We start from the raw sequence: 20,646 nt of genomic DNA, 5'->3' as shown, positions 1-20,646 counted from the left end.
CTGTAGTAGCGGGTCTGGGTAAGCATGTGGTCGAAGAGTCGGAGAGTAGCAGGGGTCACAGAGGGGTGCAGTGTGAGCAGGATGTCCCAGTGGCCACCCATTTTAACTCCACTTCCCATTCCCATTCCAATATGTCCATCCATGACCTCCTCCACTGTCGTGATGAGGCCACACTTTAGGATGGAAGAACAACACCTTATGTTCCATATGGGTAGCCTTTAACCTGATGGCATGAGCACTGATCTCTCGAACTTCCGGTAATGCCCCCCAAACCCCTCCTCCATCCCTCCTTCATTATTTCCCACCTCCTTTTCCCTCTCTCACCTTATCTCATTGCTCATCCATCACCTCCCTCTGTCTCTCTTCCCCTCTTTTCTTTTTTCCATGGCTTTCTGTCTCTTTCACCAATCAACTTCCCAGCTCATTACTTCATCCCCTCCCCCTTCAGGTTTCACCTATCACCTTGTGCTTTTCTCTCCTCTCCCCCCTCCCTTTTAACTCTACTCCTCAGTTTTAGTTTGTCCAGTCCTGCCACAGGGTTTCAGCCCGAAATGTTGACTGTACTTTTTCCCATAGATGATGCCTGGCCTGCTGAGTTCTTCCTGCTGAGTGTGTGTTGCCTTGGATTTCTAGTATCTGCAGATTTTCTCTTGTTTGAAACTGCAGCAACTTTGCTCAGTTAAAGCAGACAAATTTCTTCAGAAAACTCAGTGGTTGAAGGATAGTTGCATCTAAACTATGTGAAAACAACCAGGCCAATAACAACATTGTGATCAGCCGATCAACTCTACACAGCTTTGCCTTAATACTGTCAAAATGTCTTCGAAAATACTAAATATGAGATTTTTAAACTAAAAGACAGTCATTCAATAGGTTTCAATAGATACATTTAATGTCAGAGAAATGTACACAATATAGTCGCGCGCAAACGTGCTACTAAAGAAACACACGGAGGCAGAGAGAGCTGAACTCAGAATGCCTTTAGTGATTCGAAATCGCGTGCTTAAATCTCCCCTCCCATGGGCCCCTGCGGCCCACGGGGCGGTCGTGATGTTAGACTGCCCCCGGAAGGTCTGCCCCGAGTGGGTAGTTCCAAACGCGCTATAGCGTGTCTGCCCGTGGCTCCCGATGGCGGTTCGAGTCCAGCGTGTGCGGGCCGCCACCCCCCCCACCCCCCCCCCGAAATGTACACTGGGGGAGTGGAGCCCCCAGTCTGTGTGGCTTGTCTGGGTGGCCGGCCTCACCGGCACGGTGCGGGAATGTCCACTGGGGGAGTGGAGCCCCCAGTCTGTGTGGCTTGTCTGGGTGGCCGGCCTCACCGGCACGGTGCGAGAATGTCCACTGGGGGAGTGGAGCCCCCAGTCTGTGTGGCTTGTCTGGGTGGCCGGCCTCACCGGCACGGTGCGGGAATGTCCACTGGGGGAGTGGAGCCCCCAGTCTGTGTGGCTTGTCTGGGTGGCCGGCCTCACCGGCACGGTGCAGGAATGTCCACTGGGGGAGTGGAGCCCCCAGTCTGTGTGGCTTGTCTGGGTGGCCTCACTGGTTGCTCGATGTCCAAGTGTGCCAGTTTGAGGCGGTCCACTGTAAAAGTCTCTTCCCGGTCACCCACCTCCACGACACACGTGGTTCCGTTGTGCAGGATCACCTTAAAGGGTCCCTTGTACGGCCGCTGTAGAGGTGACCTGTGCATGCCTCTGTGAATAAAAACATACTCACAGTCTCGGAGGTCTTTAGGGGTGAAGGATGGCGTGGGACCATGCCTGGAGGTCGGGACTGGTTCCAGGGTCCCTACCTTGTCCTGCAGCCTCGTTAGCACCGCTGCTGACGTATCTTCCAAACCTCGGGCCTCTGGTACGAACTCACCTGGGACCGTCAGGGGGCGCCGTAGACCAGTTCCGCCGAGGAGGTGCCCAGGTCCTCCTTGTGGGCTGTGCAGATGCCCAGTAGGACCCAGGGAAGCTCATCTGTCCAGTTGGGGCCCCTGAGGCGCGCCATCAGGGCCAACTTGAGATGCCGGTGGAATCGCGCTACCAAACTGTTGGGCTGGGGATGGTACGCTGTGGTGTGATGCAGCTGGGTGCCCAGGAGCTGCGCCAGTGCTGTCCACAAACCAGACATGAACTGCATCCCTCTGTTAGAGGTGATATCCGTTGGGAGGCCGAACCTGGCGATCCAGTTGCAGTGAGCGTCCTGGCGCAGGACTCAGTGGACATGTCTGCGAGCGGTACGGCTTCAGGCCATCTGATGAACCTGTCTACCGTGGTAAAGATATACCTGGCGCCCAGGGAGACTGGCAGGGGCGCCGACGATGTCCATGTGGATGTGTTGGAACCTCCTGTGCGTTGGCTGGAACTGCTGGAGGGGAGCCTTTTCGTGCCGCTGGACTTTGGCAGTCTGGCAGTGTACGCAGGTCCTGGCCCAGTGTCCGACTTGTTTGCGCAAACCGTGCCAGATGAATCTGTCCGCTACCAGCTTGATGGACGCCCAGATGGATGGGTGGGCCAGGTCGTGCAGCATGTTGAACACCCAGCACCTCCATGCTGCTGGTACCACGGTTGGGGTTTGCTGGTAGATACGTCACACAGGAGTCGATCTGCTGCCGGGCCGATGGAGACGTCCTCCAACTGGAGCCCCGAAACAGCAGTGCGGTAAGCCGGGATCTCGGTGTCCGACCGTTGTGCTTCCGCCAGTGCTGCGTAGTCTGTTCCTGAGGACGATATGTCTACTGAGCGGAGGCAGGGGTGAGACAGTGTGTCGGTGACGACGTTGTTCTTCCCTGTGATGTAGCGGACGTCTGTGGTGAATTCTGAAATAAAGGACAGGTGCCTCTGCTGCCGAGCCGACCATGGGTCTAATACCTTGGCCAGTGTGAAGGTGAGGGGCTTGTGGTCCATATATACGGTGAACTCCCTTCCCTTGAGGAAGTACCAGAAATGCCGGGCAGCCAGGTAGAACGCTAGCAACTCACTGTCGAAAGCGCTGAACTTCACCTCTGGTGGCCATAGGTGCCGGCTGAAGAAAGCGAGTGGTCGCCACTGGTCCTCGACAAGCTGCTTCAGGACTCCGCTGAACTGCGCCATGTCAGTTGACTCTGTGGCCCAAGAAATCGATCTCCGTCAGTCCAAACTGGCACTTCGCCAGATTGATTGCCAGTCTGTGGTCGCTCAGGCATTGGCAGAGCTGGTGCAAATGTGCCACGTGCTCTTGGTGCGAACTGCTGGCCACCAGGATATCGTCCAAGTAAATGAAAACGAAATCCAGGCTGCGTCCCACCAAGTCCATGAGCCTTTGGAAAGTTTGGGCTGCATTCTTGAGACCGAAAGGCAGCCTCAGGAATTCGAACAAGCCGAACGGGGTGATGAGGGCTGTCTTGGGCATGTCGTTGGGGTGCACCAATGTAGCCACACGCAAACGTGCTACTAAAGAAACACACGGAGGCAGAGAGAGCTGAACTCAGAATGCCTTTAGTGATCAAAATTGTGTGCTTAAATCTCCCCTCCCATGGGCCCCTGCGACCCTCGGGGCGGATGTGACGTCAGACTGTCCCCGGGAGGTCCGCCCGAGCGGGTAGTTCCAAACGCACTACTGTGTGTCTGCCCGCGGCTCCCGATGGCGGTTCGAGTCCTGCGTGTGCGGGCCACCACAACGATATACATCCTGAAATTCAAAGGCAAAATTCTACCTTCTGCTTATGTCAGCAGTATTGTCCGTTCATTCATTATGTGCCTTGTCATATGACATGAGTGATCAAGGTCTTTCCATCACCGTGACTGTTCTTGGCAAAGGTTTTCTGCAGAAGTGGTTTGCCATTGCCTTCTTTAGGGCAGTGTATTTAGAAGACGGGTGACCCCAGCCATTATCAATACTCTTCCACGATTGTCTGCCTGGCGTCAATGGTCACATAACCAGAATTTGTCATGTGCTCCAGTTGCTCATACGACCATCCACTGCCTGCTTCCATGGCTTCAGTGACCCTGATTGGGGATAACAGATGCTGCCCCTTCCCCAAGGGTGACCTGCAGGCTAGTGGAGGGAAGAAGCACCTTACTCCTCCTTTGGCAGAGATATATCTCCACCCTGCCAACCAGTAAGCAATGTAAAGGCTCCAAAATTAGCAAATGGTCACGGCTAAATTGGCAATATTACTTACAGAGTAAGGCCAGTTGTCAAGAGAACTTAATTATCAAACTTACACATTATCACAAAAGTGAAATTGTGCTGATGAGACAGATCAGCTAGTAATAGTAATGGTATTAGTAGCAGTAGCAATAGTAGTAGTAGCAGTAGTAATAGTAGAATTAGTAGTAGCAATAGGAGCACTAGCAATAGTAATAATAAAATTGTAGTGAACACCTTGTTTACTATAACCAGAGTGAATCAGAGTCAAACATCACCACGGATAAGTGTCATCAATGAAAGGGTTTATTATTTGGAATGGTAACTGAGGGAACTGTAAGCTGGCAAATCCCGTGAGCACAATATAAATGATCTTCCAGACCAAATGTAAACATCTGAGCACAGCGAGCCATGGAATAGGCAGAATTTCTGCTTGATCGTGCAGGAAGAAATTAGTTTTTGGCTACAGATTTGAGAGTATGTGAGAGAGTTGCCTGTCAGTTTTGTTATACCCTTCTTCCCCCACAATCAGAACTGTTGACTTTGGTGGAACCAGATGTCCCACAAGGGTATAACTTGGTGGTTGATTTTCTTCCTTCTTGTAAATGTGTCATGTCTGCTTCCAATGGCACCTTCCAGCCTGCACGTGCAGGCACTTCCTAGTCACCAGCCAGCTAATAGGATTCACCTGCCGCTCGTTCCTGACTCATCACCTGCAACCTATTTAGCCCCAGTTCTCATCCACAATCCTTGTTCTCTCATCGAAATGGCTGGCCTCAGCCAGCTGCTCCTGGCTTTCACTCTCTCTGTCTAAAGTTTACCTTGTTACCTGTTGTGTTTAGTTTCTGTTCTCTGTTGTTTTGTGGCCCCTTGTGGCTTGTTATTAAAGCGAACTTTGACTGCTGTGTCATGTTTGCCGCTCTGCCTTTGGGTAAAGCCTCCTCTACAATTCCTGACAGGATGAGTCAATCATGTGGATGTTGTGGATGATACAAAAATAGGTGGAGTGGTAGGTTGTGCTGAGGAAGCAATGCAATTGCAGCAGGACTCAGGCAACTTGGAAGAATGGGCAAAAAAAGTGGGAGGTGGAATACAGTGTTGGGAATTGTATGATAATGCATTTTGGTAAAAGGAACAACAGTGCGGACTGTTATCTAAGTGGGGAGAAGGTTCAAACATCGGAGGTGCAGAGGAGTCCTCGTGTAAGACTCCCAGAAGGTTAATTCACAGCTTGAGTCTGTGGTAAAGAAGGCAATGGCAATGTTGGCACTTATTTCAAGGGGAATAGAATATGAAAAACAAGGAGATAATGCTGAAGTTTTATAAGACACTAGTCAGGCTGCACTTGGAGTATTGTCAACAGTTTTGGCCCCTTATCTCAGAAAGGATGTGTTGTCATTGGAGAGAGTCCAGAGGAGCTTCACAGGCACGAGGAAATCTGCAGATGCTGGGAATTCACTGGGATGATTCTGGGAATGAAGGGGTTGACATATGAGAAGCATTTGGCAGCTTCGGGCCTGTACTCACTGGAATTTAAAAGAATGCATGGGGATTTCCTTGAAACCTACCAAATGTTGAAAGGACTAGATGAGGCGGATGTGGAGAGGATGTTTCCTCTGGTGGGGGTATCCAGCACTAGGGGGACAGCCCAAGATTGAGGGGTGACCTTTTAGAACAGAAGTAAGGAGGAATTTTTTTTAGCTAAAGAGTGGTGAATCTGTGGAATGCTCTGCCACAGACTGCAGTGGAGGCCAAGTCCATGGGTATATTCAAAGGTTGATAGTTTCTTGATTGGTTGGGGCATCAAGGGATATGGTGAGAAGGCAGGTGTATGGGGTTGAAAGGGATCCGGGATCAGCCATAATGAAATGGCGGAGTGGACTTGATGGGCTGACTGGCCTTATTCTGCTCCTATGTATTGTGGTCCAATGGTAATCATTGACTGCCCCAGCAAAGTTTGCTCACGTAAAGAAAGTCATCTGCTCTCATGACCACACTACCTGGGAGCAGCAGAGAACCATCGACCACCTGTCTGTCTGCCCTTCTCATCCAACTCTCCTGGCAACAACTCTGCGCCAGTCAACCTCCTCCATCTGAGCCCAGGATTCCTGGGCTTGAACACTTCAGGTCTCCACCGTCACAACTTACTGTTCCAGTGTGTCGTAACTTCAATCTCCAGCCCTCTCTATATTCTATGCACCGGGCCCAAGATTGCCTTCCTCATCTCTCTTTTGAGTGGGTGAGTGCTGGCTTGAGCTGCTGCCAACTAGAACACTAAAGCCATCATTTGCAACAAATATCAGGATTTCACCACTGAGATGCGGTGGGCTTTCAACCATCCCAGAAGCGGAAGGGAAGCAGTGAATCTGACACCGCCTGCGTCAAGGCTCACGCTCTGTGTTGGATTACACTGTGAAATTCAGGACCCTCGCGGCAGAGTGCAGCTGGAATGCGGAAGTGCCGCTGCACCATTACCGTCAACCCTCTCAGAGCACTTGAAGGAGGAGCTGTCTAACCAGGAGATGCCCGCTGACCTCGAAAGCCTTAGCACTCTGTCTCTGCATATTGACAAGAGCCGTATGGAATGACCTACCTGATCACCAGCAAGAAACCCAGTTCCGATCCCAAAACCACTTCAGGATGCAGGACTCTGCTCACCAATGCCTCCAGATCCCAAGAAGTTATGAGATCTGATATCGTTTCTGTTAAATAGGGGCCGTGGACAATTCTGATTTGATGAAGACAGACGTGAGAAGCAGAGGAACATCTGGAGAAATTTCTGAAATGCCTGGTTCACCGCGGTTGTTACTGTGCGACCGAGGATCTCCGGACGGTAGGCCCCAAAATCCCCGGCTTTGCCTGCTGCTGGTGACCGAGGCTGAGGTTGAAGCATTCGGATAGAGATAGTGCCCGGTGCTCGGTGTCGGAGGGCTGATCAGAGCTCGAAGTTTTCGGATGACTCAGAGTCGGACTGTGGTTGGGCATGGCAGGGAGAGTTTTCTTTCTTCTCCTGTCTGCATGAGATGTGGGAATTTCGAGAAACTTTTTGAACTTTTTTACTGTGCCATGGACTGTTCTTCATCAAGTTATGGTATTGTTGCACTGTTGTAACTATATGTTATAATTATGTGGTTTTGTTAGTTTTTCAGTCTTGGTCTGTCCTGTGTTTTTGTGATATCACACCGGAGGAATATTGTATAATTTCTTAATGCATGCATTACTAAATGACAATAAAAGAGGACTACGTGTCCTCATAATCTAATCTAATCTCCCTTAAATCCCCTGGAGTGAAAATCAGTGGAGAAACAGTTTATGCACCTACTGCAGTGCAGTCAACCACCAACATTTCAAATCTCTGCTTGGCCCCTCGTTCCAGCACCATAGCCCATCTCATTCTCTGTCCTCCTCCACACCCCGATGAAAGGTGAGGTAGAGATGATGGGCTGAATGGTTCGATTCTGCTCCTACATCTTATGGTCTTAACACCTGTCTATGAAAAATGGGACGATAAAGGCAAGATCTGGAAGACAAGGATTTTTAAGAGTTACGCAACACACATCAAAGTTGCTGGTGAACGCAGCAGGCCAAGCAGCATCTCTAGGAAGAGGTACAGTCGACGTTTCAGGCCGAGACCCTTCGTCAGGACACATCCTGACGAAGGGTCTCGGCCTGAAACGTCGACTGTACCTCTTCCTAGAGATGCTGCCTGGCCTGCTGCATTCACCAGCAACTCTGATGTGTGTTGCTTGAATTTCCAGCATCTGCAGAATTCCTCTTGTTTGGATTTTTAAGAGTTGCTAAGTTGGAGATTGTTACTGATGAGGAAGGGAAGTGGCTACTCCCTGTGAGGAGTTTGTACGTTCTCCCCAAGACCACATGGGTTTCCTTCGGGTGTTCCCGTTTCCTCTCACAGTCCAAAGACGTAACAGTCGGTAGGTTAATTGGTCATTGTAAATTGTCCTGTGATTAGGCTAGGGTTAAATCTGGGTGGTGCGGTTTGAAGAGCCAGAAGGGCGTATTCTGTGCTGCATTTTAATTTTTTTTTCTTTATTGCCATTGTAGGTCAGCATGCATAATTGATTAGTTTTTGTTACATTGGGGTCACAGATTTCTATCAGCTTCTTTGTCTCTCTTTAAATTTTCCTCAGGAAGCACATGGAGCATTAGGAAAGGCATTGATCGGATTGAGTACACTTAGCAACGCCTAGATATGTTGCTGAGCTTGTCCCCTGCCTTCCCAAATGTACAACCTGACACTCTACTGCAGCTTCTTTGAATGTGAGGAGGGGTTCCAGTGGGGAGCACTTTCCTCACAAGTCAGGGAAGTTATTCATTTCCAAAGGAATGCACACTCTGAAAATCAGTGGAGTTGTTAAATCTTTTTTTAAATTTTGTGCACCTGTGAATGCAAAGGTGTGGTAAGTGCTTCACTTCTTTCTCAGATGTTGCTTAAGTTGTGAATGACCATCAAGTGGAGGTGTGATGACAAGAACAAGTGCTGGCACAGGCTGCAAGGTCTTTTCCCAAGGCTGTGAGCCAGAGAGTGAGCGGACATGGTGTGCTAATGTGCATGTGCCCTTGAGGGCCCATCGGCATCAATATTCCATGGTGCCCTCAAAGCGTAAACTATGCATTACGGGCTATCACATGTACAATGCCTCATGCTGACTGAGAAGCACTGGAGACTTTACAGACAGATGATCAGTTAAGTAATTCTACATCTTAATAATAAGAGATTATGCCCTGCTCTCTAAATATTAAGATGCAGAACTTAAGGCAACTGCTCGACATGTGACTGGAGGAAATTGCAGGGGTGTGGACACATCACAGGAATCAGCCTCCCCTCTGTCTATAGTCCACACTTCCTCAGTAAAGCAGCCAGAGTAATCAAAGACCCCACCCACTCCAGACGTTCTCTCTCATCTTTTTCCCATCAATCAGAAGATATAAAAGCCAGAAAGCACGTACCACCAAGGTCAAGGACAGCTTCTAGCCCACTGTTATCAGACTCTTGAATGGACCTTCTGTACAATAAGGGACTCTGAACCTCACAATCTACCTCATTATGATCTTGCATTGTACCATTTACCTGCACTGCACTTCTTCCGGCAGCTTTTACACTTATCCATTGTTATTGTTTTACCTTATTCTACCTCAACGCACCAGGTAACAACGTGACCTGCAAAGGCAGCTTGTGAGACAAGCTTTTCACTGTATCTTGGAACATTGACAATAATGAAGCAATACCAATGCCAATACTGATTACAATATCCGTACCAATACTGATACCAATACCAATACTGATATCGATGCTGATACCAATACCACTACCAATACTGATACTGATACCAATACTGATACCGATACCAATACTGATGCCAATACCAATACCAATACTGATACCGATACTGATACCAATACCAATACTGATGCCAATACCAATACCAATACTGATACCGATACTGATACCAATACCAATACTGATGCCAATACCAATACCAATACTGATACCGATACTGATACCAATACCAATACTGATACCGATACTGATACCAATACCGATACCAATACTGATGCCAATACCAATACTGATACCAATACCAATCCCATTACCGATACCAATACTGTGATACTGATACCAATACCGATACTAATCCACTACCAATACCAATACCAATACAAATACTGATACCAATACCAATACTGATACTGATACCAATACCAATACTGATACTGATAAAAAATACTGATACCAATACCAATACTGATACCAATACCAATACCAATATCAATACCAATACCGATACTAATCCACTACCAATACTGATACCAATACCAATAAGCCCTCATAGCAACAGTGCATTATGCTAGTAAGAGACCATTATACTACTACAGATTACAATTTTGTCTTCTAGGTACAGAAAGCCATACAATACTTTCAGAGGGACAATCCGTCACCACTACCTTTCTTCTTTCCTTCCTTCCCAATTACACGCATATGACCCGTACATCTTTGGAACGTGGGAGGAAGCCTGTGCACCTCGAGGAAACACATGCAGTCACAGGGAGAACGTACAAAATCCTACAGACAACGGTGGAATAGAGCCCTTGGTACTAGCACTGTAATAGTGTCACATTAACTGCTATCCTACCATGCTACCCCAAAGAGATTCATGTTTTAATACTGAGAATTTCAGTGATCCCTACTGTAGATGTCTCTAACAGCATGAAACTGAAAAAAAGCAGCCCACAGCCAATGCTCATCCATTTAAAAGAAAGGTAGACTTGCAGTTATTGCTTTCTTGGAAATGTTCAAAGTCAGGAGGGACCTTATTTAAGCGTATAAGATCCTAAAGAACAACACACACAAAATACTGGAGGAACTCAGCAGGGCAGGCAACATCTATGGAAAAAAGTACTGTTGATGTTTAAGGCAGAAAGGTGTGTTGCTTGGATTTCCAGCATCAGCAGAATAGTTTATAAAGATCCTAAAGAGACACGATAAGGTAGATGTTCTCAGTAGTGGGAGAGCTATGACCAAGGAGCCATAGTTACAAAGTAAGGTACCAGTCACTTAAAGCCGAGTTGTTTCCCTCAGAACCTCTGGAATTTTCTGCAGCTGGATTTGATGGAGGACAAATCATTAGATAGATTTAAGGTGGAGATAGATAGTTGAAAGATTTGAGGGGTTGAGGGTTATAGGGAACCAGTACAGAAGATGAGTTGAGAGAAGCATAGTTCAATCATTGAATGGCAGGACAACTTGAGGGACTAGGTGTTCTTGTTTCATGTCCAGAACCTTGAATAGTGTAGTGTGAGTTCAAATCCCACCAGGGCAGCTGGGGAATTTAATTACTGGAATTAAAAAAAAATAAAATGAATAGAGCTACTATCAGAATTAGTGACCATAAAATTACCAGACTATTAAAAACACAAGGGCTTACTAAAATCCCTTAGGGAAGGAAATTTGTGGCCCTTAGCCAATCTGCCTAATAATATGGTTCCTGATGTACAGCAACATGTTTGAGTCAAAAATGGCAACAATACCAGACTTTCTAGTGATGGTCATGTATTGTTAACAAATACTGAAATTAGTTACTTTGTAATCCATTTACTTTGATTTTTACCCCATACTTGTGATCCTCAGTTACTGTCTGCGTTGCTTGAAGATATATTTTGTTGTGCAACGCTAATTAGTGTATGACTATCTAGGGAAACATACCGAGAAATTGGATTGAAACATCTGTTTCAGTATGCCATGTGTATCTGATGTTTCCAGTGGTGTGTCGCATTGACAATTGCATCCTCAAATATAGTTGTGAATGTACAGAGATAGAGCAATACATCATCTGGGCTGCCTGGTGGAATGCTGTGCAGATTACTCCAGTCGTGAAGGTTGCTTACCTTGGAGTGTTAATGAAGCACATTTCCAAATGATAAGCTTTTGGCAACCTCCATTAAATGGATAGAGGGTTTATCAGGTGTTTCATTATCCACTGAAGATATTTGCTTAAAAATCAACAAATTTAGCTGCTTGGATAGAGAAGAAATTCTTGCACTAATTGCTTGTTAACCCATTCGCTGCTGAATCAGGATCAGGTATAATATCACTGGCATATGTCGTGAAATGTGTTACCTTAGTGGCAGCAACACAATGAAATGTGATAATATAGAAAAAAGTAAATGAACTACAGTAAGTATATATACATATACATAGCTAAATTAAATATAGTGCCAAACAGAAATAATAAAAGTGAGGTAGTGTTCATGTTTTCAATGTCCATTTAGGAAGCATACGGCAGAGGGGAAGCTGTTCCTGAATCGTTGAGTGTGTGCCTTCAGGCTTCTGTACCTCTTTCCTGATGGTAGCAATGAGAAAAGGGCATGCCCTGGGTGATGGGGGTCCTTGATGATGGATGTCGCCTTTCTGGGGCACCACTCCTTGAAAATGTCTCGGATACCATAGAGGCTAGTACCCAAGATGGAGCTGATGAATTTTACAACTTTATGTAGCTTCTTTCAGTCCTGTGCAATAGCCCCCACCCCACCCACCCATACCAGACAGTGATGCAGCCTATTGGAATGCTTTCTACAGTACATCTGTAGAAATTTTAGGTGACAAATCAAATCTCCTCAAACTCCTTAATGAAATATAGCTGCTGTCTTGCCTTCGTTATAGCAGTGTCAATATCTTGGGTGGGACCAGCTTAGATCCTCAGACATACTGAGACCCAGGAATTTTAAATTGCTCACTCCCTCTACTTCTGATCCCTCTACAAGGATTGGTTCATGCTTCGTCGTTCTACCCTTTCTGAAGTCCACAGTCAGTTCTTTGGTCTTACTGATGTTGAGTGTGAGGTTATTGCTGCGACACCACTCAGCCAGCTGGTATATCTTGCTCCTGTACGCCCTCTCGTCACCATCTGAGATTCTGCCAACAATGGTTGCTTCGTCAACAAATTTATAGCTGGCATTTGAGCTATGCCTAGCCACACAGTGAAGGGTACTGAGAGAGTAGAGCAGTGGGCTAAGCACACACCCCTGAGGTGTGCCAGTGTTGATCGTCAGCGAGGAGGAGATGTTATCACCAGTCCACACAGATTGTGGTGCTCTGGGTTAGGAAGTCAAGGATCCAATTGCAGAGGGAGCTACAGAGGCCCAGGTCCCATAGCTTATCGATCAGGACTGTAGGAATGATAGGGTTCAACACTGAGCTATAGTCAACAAACAGCATCCTGACATAGGTGTTTGTGTTGCCCGGGCGATCTAAGGCCATGTGAAGAGCCGTTGACCTATTGTGGCAAGAGGCAAATTGCAACAGATCCTTGCTGAGGCAGTAGTTGATTCTGGCCAACACCAACCCCTCAAAGTGTTTCATCACCTTAGATGTGAGTGCTACCGGACAATAGTCATTAATCAGCTCACACTGCTCTTCTTGGGCACAGATGTAACTGTATCCCTTTTGAAGCAGGTGGGAACTACTGATCGTAGCAATGAGATGTTGAAACTGTCCTTGAATACACCCGCCAGTTGGTTGCACAAGTTTTAGGAGCCTTACCAGGTACTCCTTTGGGGTCTGCTGCCTTGCGAGGATTCACCCTTCTGAAAGACAGTCTGACATCGGCCTCTGAGTCAGAGATCACAGGGTGCATCAGGGATCTTCACATCTGTAGTTATATTCTCCCTTTCAAAGCGGGCACAATAGGCATTGAGCTCGTCTGCTAGTGGAGCATCACTGCCTTTCATGCTATTGAGTTTTGCTTTGTAGGGAGTAATGTCCTGCAAACCCTGCCAGAGTTAATATGCATCCGATGTCACCTCCAACCTCACTTGGAATTGTTTCTTCTGTCTGGAAATAGCCCTCCGCATGTCATACCTGGTTTTCTTGTACAAACCTGGGTCACGAGACTTAAATACCACAGATCTAGCCCTCATCAGAAGAAGAGCCTCCTGGTACATCGACGGCTTTTGGTTTGGGAATATACAGCAAGTTTTCATAGGCACATTCATCCACACAGGATTTAATGAAGTCGGTAGCAACACATCCAGATTTAAAGATGAATCCCTGAATACGGTCCAGACCACCGATTCAAAGCAGTCCCGTAAGCACTCCTGTGCTTCCCTTGTCCGTACCTTCTTGGTCCTCACTACTAGTGCTGCAGTCTTCAGTCTCTGCCTATACTCAGGAAGTAAAAGTACAGCCAGGTGATCAGACCAAGAACCAAGAGGACCTTGTTTCTTTAGTCAGGAGACACAGAGGAATAAGATAAACTCCCTGGGCATTATTATATTCTTGAAATCTCCATGGTTCCTCAGAGTACTGAATATACTGCGTGTCTCCTCTCCTTGGTGCTGCCCTCCAGTGTTCACTCCTGGGAAGACAGGCTGGATTGTGTTCGTCTGCGGCTGCATTCTCGCATGACGGGGAACTGCTGTGCGCTTGTCCTTGCAGCAACGTGGCTCCAGGACAACATCCCCTGCACCATCAATCTTCAGGCCATGCCACCCAGGGACTTGGGTGACATTACTTCTTTCAGACTGTCTGATTTTGTGCAATCGTGACTCTATGTGCTATGTACTGTGTGTGACTGTTGGTAATGTGTTTTGCTTCTTGGCGTCAGAGGAATGCTGTATTGTTCAGCCGTATACATATGTATTGTTGAATGGCAATTAAGCTCGAACAAATGTCATATCGCAGTATACATTTTTGATTCTGCCTCGGGCGTGCTTTGCCTTTGGGAAAAAAATTGGCTTTTGTCAGAGCTCTGCATGCTCAACTTATGGTTTTGAGTTTTCCTTGGTTCTGCGAAATTTGACAGATCCATTCCTTAGGTAGTTCACCACCTTCAGATGGTTATTTGGCAATTCTCACGTACCTGAGTTGAATATTGAATTGATTGTGGCCATGGCACTTGCAATGCCATGGCTCTTTGAAAACAAGAACGTTAAGGTCCGCCCTTATCACAATATCAGGCACAGCTGGCCATATTTGTGATTGGGTTGCAGACAGACATGTGAGAAATTTTAACATATTCAAGAATGGAGGATCCATTTTCTTATTGTGAAGTCTACAAATTTTTTTGCAAGCTGCCCATCTCCACAACAGGCTTTTATAGATTGTTTTTAATGCAGGGGAACATCTTAATGCCTCACAGGACATTTATTAATGAAACAAAGCCACAATAGACTGGTAAAAAAAGTTGATCAAATAAATTTGAGAGAGCGCGGAAGGTTTTTTTTAATGTAGTTTGAGATCTTATCGTTTGGGGACACGGCTCACGGTGGAAAGCTGAAAAGTGTGTGTGAGCAAGAGCCTGTCATTTGAGGAGAGCAGAAATTTGAGGACTATAAAGCTGGAGGAGATTTCAAAATAGGTTCAGGTCTTGGAAGAATTTTAGATCAAGGAAATTTATAAATTAAGGCAAATGTGTTGATGAATATTTATTATAGGCGAAAGCATTATGGGCAGCAAACTTTTAAATATCTATGGCAGGTGCAAGATGAAATGCAGTGTCTGTGACCTCTTTCATTCTTCTGCTTACAAAGGCAACTCACAAAGGTAGAGTATTCTGCAGTTTGAAGATTATAAACTCTCAGTTAATGGAAGTGACCAGTATTAACGATATCTCAAAAGCCAGGTATCATATACAGTCCATACAAGTACTTACATTTGATATACTGCAGGAAGTCTGTCAGGAGAGCAATGTATTAGTCAAGACAGGAAGTAGCAAATATGCTATTGGTTTCAACATCAGATCAGGTCAGGTGCAGGTGGAATTTGACAATGGAAGAATGCAAATTTGGTGTGGTGTACAAATAGTTGTCAATAATTTTGTTGTTAATTAGGGTAAATAGCAAACATTAACTTCAGCAACTAACTTCAGCAACCAATCTTTAGAGCTAAACATGGATTATAGGTTAAACTTAAAATGCAGCCCTGTGTCCTGGAGCTATGGACAGCAGTTAATTGAAAAATCAGAAATGCTGATTAACATTCATTTTGGGCGTCTGGAGTGTGGGCGCAAAAAAGGAAGAGTGAAGATCATTTGTAATTCAAAGGAAGCATTGTAGATGCATTGTGACCACAGAACTGACCTTTGATCTTCAGCGTATAAAATGTCACGTAATAATGCATTGAACAGACCTGCTCCTCTGAAAGTGTCTCAATGTGATGCCTGCTACTTGTTTTTGGTGAATAAGACACCTCTGTATCCACTAGCTTCGGTCTCTCTGGTGACGTTGTTCACATTACAACAGAGAGTAGATTGGGAGGAAAGTTCAAAGTACATTTATTACAAAGTACGTTTATTATCAAAGTCACCATACACCGAGAAATTGGGATTCAATTTCTTGCAGGCATTCACAGTAGGACAGAGAAATACAACAGAATCACTGAAAAACCACACACAAACAAAGACTGACAAATAAACAATCTGCAAAAGAAGACAAACTGTGCAAATAAAAGTCTATCTATAATACTGAGAAAACAGAGGCAGTGGCTTGGAAACGAAGACCCTGGTTCAATGGCTACTCTTGCAATGGTCTTGGCCACAAGTGGGACAGTAGTCCACAAGAAAAAAATTGTGGTGGTTTGAGATTGCTTTGTGAACCCACATGGATTGAATGGCCCAAATAGCATTCTATGTTGTAGAGCAGTATGAAATATAGTGAGCAGACTACGATCGTGCATCCTAAGCCATCTCCCCAGAATGATCTGGTGCCGTCATAAGTCTGCCATAATCATCAAAGAGTTGAAATTGATTTGAGTGCTTTTTAATAATTATTCATTAAATTATACATTAACTTTAAATATTTTATTTTTATTGAGATACAGCGCAAAGTAGGCCCTTCCAGCCCTTTGAGCCACGCCACCCAACAACTCTTGATTTAACCCCAGTCAAATCAGGGACAATTTACACTGACCAATTAACCTGCCAACTGGTACATCTTTGGACTTGGGGGGGGGGGGGGGGGTTGGTGGAGGGGGAACCGGATTACCCAGAGGAAACCCACGCAGTCGGGTCACCTGTACTATAAAGCGTTGTGCTAACCACTACATGACCGAATATATTAAATCACTGTTAATTTTTGAAACATTAAGATGCGGAGAAATTAATAAAAATCAATAAAAAGCTTGGATAAATGTAAACAACACATACAAAATGCTGAAGGAACTAAGTAAGTCAGGCAGAATCTATGGAGGAGCATAAACAATTGTTGTTTTGGGCCAAGCCCGAAACATTGACTATTTTCAATAGGTTTCAATAGGTCCATTTATGTCAGAGAAATGTATGCAATATACACCTGAAATTCTTTTTCTTCGCAAACATCCACAAAAACAGAAGAGTGCCCCAAAGAATTAATGACAGTTAAATGTTAGAATCCCAAAGCACCCCCCAGGTCCCCCCTTCCCACCAGCAAAAAAGCATCAGCATTCTTCACCATGCACTCAAGTGTGCAGCGAAGCATCAATAAAGACACAGACTTGCAGTTCCCCAAAGACTACTCGTTCGCCCAGGAATTCAACATACCACAGACACACTCTCTCTCTCTCTCTCTCTCTCTCTCTCTCTCCCTAATAAGGGAAAAAGAGATGTCCCCATTTCATAGCGAGAGGGGAGACATAACAAAATAACTTACCGGTTTATGATGTTAGAAGTCTGTTGCATCGCTTTTTCTGAGCTCTGTACCAAAAGAACTCGGGTCTCTGGGCACGCAGCCAGCAACCAGCTCACTGCTTTCGACCTTCTGTGTACTCCCATGACACATCAGGTGACGGCGGCACCAACCTCGAATCCACCCGCCTCTAGATCCACGAAAATCGGCACCTTGAAGGTACGCTGGTCTTCCAAGCCGTGAACTTGGCATATCGAGAAGTGGCCGGTCATGAGGCCCTGAGAGCGGGTCCCATTCCCGCAAAGAACTGAAGTCAGCGTGTAACTCCAGGTCAGGGTCTTCAAAAGAACCCTGAAAAGGAATAAAAGAGATATTAAAGATAGAAATAACAAAACGATAGTAAAGATAGAAATAGCAACAGATAGAATATTTCCCTCCGTAGATATTGTTGACAAGGGATTTTGTAGTTTTCAAACATCTTCAGAATCCTTTGAGTCTCAGATTGGCAAAACTCTCCTATTGAATAAAGATCAATGGCCTTGTTCATATGAATTTGGCCTTAGTGGTATGCTGTCAATGAATAGAAAAAGGTACAAAGGCCAGATGCAAAGTGTATCTGTTGCCTTGACTCAATAGGTTACAGACTGGCCCTGTGTTTGTGTCCTGGAGCAGATTGAAGAACCTTACTACAGTGCTTAGGTGCAGATGCCAGGATCACTCTGCAGCTAGTTGATGGTTCTCTACAGGACAATTGGTCACCCATCGTTGTAAAGCAGGCCAATAGCTTTGTTATTTCCAGTAATTAGCTGGAGGAAATTTCTGCTTATCCATTGCCGGACTTTTGAAAGGTCTGAACACTTATATATATATATAGGCATCCGTTAGTCTTGTGAGACCATGGATTTGCGCCTTGGAAGGTTTCCAGGGCGCAGGCCTGGGCAAGCTTGTATGGAAAACCAGCAGTTGCCCATGCTGCAAGTCTCCGCTCTCCACGGCACCGATGTTGTCCACGGGAAGGGCATTAGGACCCATACAGCTTGGTACCGGTGTCATCGCAGAGCAATGTGTGGTTAAGTGCCTTGCTCAAGGACACACATGCTGCCTCAGCCAAGGCTCGAGCTAGCGACCTTCAAATCACTAGATGAACAGCTTAACCACTTGGCCACATGCCAAGTCTGAACACTATACAGCAGACAACCATCAGAGTTTTCTGAATCTTCCTGAAGATTGTGTGGCGCAGTTAGTACAGTTTCACCATTGATCCAGGCCCAATCCTGAGCACAACCTGGGCGGAGTTTGCACATCTTCCCCGGATTTCCTCCAGGTGCTTCAGTCATCCCCCACACTCCAAAGGTGTGCCAGCGGGTAGGTTAACTGGCCACTGTTATCGGTGTATGTGAGAAGTAGAATTTGGAAGGGCATGTTGGGGATGTAGCAGGAATATTATATTCCAAAAAAGAAGAAATTTTCGAATGGAAAAAGGATGCAACTGTGGTTGACAAGAGAAGTCAAAGCCAAAGTTAAGGCAAAGGAGAGGGCATACAAGGAAGCAAAAATTAGTGGGAAGACAGAGGATTGGGAAGTTTTTAAAAGCTTACAAAAGGAAACTAAGAAGGACATTAAGAGGGAAAAGATGAACTATGAAAGGAAGCTAGCAAATAATATCAAAGAGGATACTAAAAGCTTTTTCAAGTATATAAAGAGTAAAAGACAGGTGAGAATAGATATAGGACCGATAGAAAATGATGCTGGAGAAATTGTAATGGCAGATAAGGAGATGGCGGAGGAACTGAATGAATATTTTGCATCAGTCTTCACCGAGGATAACATCAGCAGCATACCGGACACTCAAGGGTGGCAGGGAAGAGAAGTGTGCACAGTCACAATTACGACAGAGAAAGTACTCAGGAAGCTGAATAGTCTAAAGGTAGATAAATCTCCTGGACCAGATGGAATGCACCCTTGTGGTCTGAAGGAAGTAGCTGTGGAGATTGTGGAGGCATTAGCGATGATCTTTTAAAAGTCGATAGATTCTGGCATGGTTCCAGAGGACTGGAAGATTGCAAATGTCACTCCGCTATTTAAGAGGGCGGCAAGGAAGCATAAAGGAAATTATAGACCTGTTAGCTTGACATCGGTGGTTGGGAAGTTGTTGGAGTCGATTGTCAAGGATGAGGTTACAAAGTACCTGGAGGCATATGACAAGATAGGCAGAACTCAGCATGGATTCCTTAAAGGAAAATCCTGCCTGACAAACCTATTACAATTTTTTGAGGAAATTACCAGTAGGCTAGACAAGGGAGATGCGGTGGATGTTGTATATTTGGATTTTCAGAAGGCCTTTGACAAGATGCCACTCATGAGGCTACTTAACAAGATAAGAGCCCATGGAATTACGGGAAAGTTACATACGTGGATAGAGCGTTGGCTGATTGGCAGGAAACAGAGAGTGGGAATAAAGGGATCCTATTCTGGTTGCTGCCGGTTACCAGTGGTATTCCACAGGGGTCCGTGTTGGGGCCGTTTCTTTTTACATTGTACATCAATGATTTGGATTATGGAATAGATGGCTTTGTGGCTAAGTTTGCTGACGATACGAAGATAGGTGGAGGGGCCGGTAGTGCTGAGGAAACAGAGAGTCTGCAGAGAGACTTGGATAGATTGGAAGAATGGGCAAAGAAGTGGCAAATGAAATACAATGTTGGAAAGTGTATGGTTATGCACTTTGGCAGAAAAAATAAACGGGCAGACTATTATTTAAATGGGGAAAAAATTCAAAGTTCTGAGATACAACGGGACTTGGGAGTCCTCATACAGGATACCCTTAAGGTTAACCCCCTGGTTGAGTCAGTGGTGAAGAAGGCAAATGCAATGTTGGCATTCATTTCTAGAGGAATAGAGTATAGGAGCAGGGATGTGATGTTGAGGCTCTATAAGGCACTGGTGAGACCTCACTTGGAGTACTGTGGGCAGTTTTGGTCTTATTTAAGAAAGGATGTGCTGATGTTGGAGAGGGTACAGAGAAGATTCACTAGAATGATTCCGGGAATGAGAGGGTTAACATATGAGGAATGTTTGTCGGCTCTTGGACTGTATTCCTTGGAGTTTAGAAGAATGAGGGGAGACCTCATAGAAAATTTTGAATGTTGAAAGGCATGGACAGAGTGGATGTGACAAAGTTGTTTCCCATGATGGGGGAGTCCAGTACGAGAGGGCATGACTTAAGGATTGAAGGGCACCCATTCAAAACAGAAATGCGAAGAAATGTTTTTACTCAGAGGGTGGTGAATCTATGGAATTTGTTGCCACGGGCAGCAGTGGAGGCCAAGTCATTGGGTGTATTTAAGGCAGAGATTGATGGGTATCTGAGTAGCCGGGGCATCAAAGGTTATGGTGTGAAGGCAGGGGAATGGG

The 20,646-nt window shown here is 45.7% G+C and overlaps 1 protein-coding gene across 1 annotated transcript in view; it reads left to right on the top strand.

Annotated features, from left to right (window-relative positions):
- Window positions 1–20,646, top strand: part of dner (delta/notch-like EGF repeat containing) — a 357,439-nt gene that overhangs the window by 199,693 nt on the left and 137,100 nt on the right. The gene's annotated exons all lie outside the window — the stretch shown is intronic.

Source organism: Mobula birostris, chromosome 4 (assembly GCF_030028105.1).
Source record: "Mobula birostris isolate sMobBir1 chromosome 4, sMobBir1.hap1, whole genome shotgun sequence".
Lineage (NCBI taxonomy): Eukaryota > Metazoa > Chordata > Chondrichthyes > Myliobatiformes > Myliobatidae > Mobula > Mobula birostris.
Note: the sequence above shows the minus strand (reverse complement) of the source record. Positions and strands in the feature narration are given on the sequence as shown.